Below are 2,563 nucleotides of genomic sequence, written 5' to 3'. Positions count from 1 at the left end.
TTATGCTAGACAGTCTGATCATAAGATAATAAAGGGAGAAAAAGGAGATAAATGTGTTTATAAACTTGCTTTTGATAATACAATTTCTAATTATAATTTATGCATATAAATTATTCAGTATATCAAAATATTTCAATAAAATGAGCTCTTCTAACATGGATACTCAACACCATCTTATGGCCTTCTGACATGGGCATAGGCGCACAAACCTGCAAACACAGGTGCCCATACACTTACTGGTATAATTATAACAATTTGCCCATCCATGTTCCAGTAAATAACCACCCACCAGCGCCCAAAGAAGCAGTCCTAAGTAAATGCAGTGGGCCAGATATATAGAAAAGATCACAAAAGTAGGAGGAAAACTTGTAGGAAAGAAAAAGTAACTCAGTGGGAAAGGGAGTAGAAAAGAGAACGGAGGATGAAAACGACTCAAATTCTTTATATGCATGTATGAAACTGGAAGAGACAAAAATGAATAGTTAGATTTCTAAAGTTTAAAAATATTAGCCTATCCCTTTGTTGTCAGCTCGAATCATCAGATTTTTAAAAATTCTCTATTGAATCAAACTACATCTCTCTCTCTCTCTCTCTCTCTCTCTCTCTCTCTCTCTCTCTCTCTCTCTCTCAATTCTATTTCAAATCTTTGGAGCAACAAAACACAAACTTCATTTTCAAAATCATATGATAAATTATTCCAATTTTTATATGATTTTTAACTATACATTGCAACAACCCAACTACAAATAGCAGACAAAAACCACTGCAATAAACTGATTAGGAATTTACAGACCGGAGCAACGAGGTGGAGGCGGGAGTGATCTGCAAGCGAAACATTCACCATGAGTCTTCTCAATAAACCCAAGAGTGAGATGACCCCAGGGGAGCTGCAGAGGCGGGAGGAAGAGGAATTCAACACACGTCCCCTCTCGGTGCTAACACAGTCAGTCAAGAACAGCACACACGTGCTCATTAATTGTTGCAACAACAAGAAGCTCCTGGGACTGGTGAAGGCCTTTAACAGGCACTGCAACATGGTGCTGGAGAAGGAGATGTGGACTGAGGTCCCCAAGAGAGGCCCGGGCAAGAAGAAATCCAAGCCTGTCAACAAGGACCGCTACATCTCCAATATATTCCTGCGCAAGAACTCAGTCATCTTAGTGCTATGGAACCTGAACCATTCATTGCCTGCAAGTAGAGTAGTGGCCTCTTCCCTCTATAAGAGTCTGCTCCCTGCCGAGCCCTGCCCAATGGGATGGAAATAAAACCCTATGATTTTTTTTAAAAATAATCACACTTTAGGAGAGAATACTCTCCTCCAATCTTGACTTTCTCTGTGATGAATCTGCAAAGTATAAAAGGCTATCTTTTCTCAATGAGCTTCTTAAAGAAATGAATGAGTGCTACTCAAGTGAAAATCAAACAATCAGGCAATCAAAGGAAGGAAAAACCCAATAGTTTGAAATACAAAACTATTCTGTGGTTTCTGATTCTTCAATGGCTTGTGAGTGGTGATAATTTTTCCTTCATGGACATATCTGAGGAATGAGCAATACTGCTAAGATTCAAAAATGGAAAGTTGCTTATAGCAATCATTATTTCATCACAATTAACCAAAAACTAATGGGTTTGGATTTTTAAATATTACCTCTCTTTTTTCTATCATAATTTCCAACTTAATTATAAAAAATCAGTATGGAAGCCTACCTGTAAGTTGTAGTTTCAATCTCTTGGAAATGCTTAGCCACATCAGTATTATAAAAAAAATTAAACTTCTCATAAAGTATCCTGTTAACTGCTGCTAACAGGATTTTCCAAAAGACCTCTGTGGGAACTTCCACTGCATAAATATCACATGCTTAAACCTTCCAGATAGCAAAATAAAATAACAAATCTATTTCCATTTCATTAAATGTTCCTAAAATCTGCATTAGGAATGCATTATGCATTTTCTCTTTCTCTTGCACAATGTGCAACAAGGTAACGATATTAAAGGGAGGAGATTAAGATGTGATTATGAATTTCCCCAATGAGTGATTTTAAATAAATCAATCTTAGAATCTATTTTCATTTAATTCTAGAACAGGTTATTATTGGCAAAAGGAGATAAATGACAATCACAGCCACACCTCCAGCCTACTTCAGTGATTAAATTTTCAAAATTTGTCAATGAGTATTATAAATAATTTCTATTCCTATCTATGCAACAGTTGGTGAAAACATTAATGTCTGATTTCTCTAGAAAGATTTATTAAGAATGACTCATTAGTGAGAAATAATCAAAGCAATCATGATTCAATGAGAAAGATAGCTTATTGTCAAACATGAAATTTAAAATATTTTGTCATTTATGAGAAAACTTCAACATTGGTAAAATCTCTTCGGTTCTGATATTATTTGTAGAGAGAAGTTTTTGTCTTGTCTAGTTCCACAACTGTTCAGTCCCAAAGAAACACACAGAGGTTTATATTAATTATAAACTGTTTGACTTATTTGCTCATGTTTATTGTTAACTATCTCTTACAACTTAAATTAACTCATAATTCTTGTCTATGATCAGCCA

At 35.3% G+C, this 2,563-nt stretch overlaps 1 pseudogene; it reads left to right on the top strand.

The window, feature by feature from the left end:
- The first annotated feature begins 842 nt into the window (after nt 1-842).
- LOC142840335 (small nuclear ribonucleoprotein Sm D2 pseudogene) lies at nt 843-1,265 on the top strand (annotated as a pseudogene).
- The last annotated feature ends 1,298 nt before the right edge of the window (nt 1,266-2,563 follow it).

Source organism: Microtus pennsylvanicus, chromosome X (assembly GCF_037038515.1).
Source record: "Microtus pennsylvanicus isolate mMicPen1 chromosome X, mMicPen1.hap1, whole genome shotgun sequence".
Lineage (NCBI taxonomy): Eukaryota > Metazoa > Chordata > Mammalia > Rodentia > Cricetidae > Microtus > Microtus pennsylvanicus.
The sequence above is the reverse complement of the archived record's forward strand: the minus strand, read 5'-3'. Positions and strand labels throughout refer to the sequence as shown.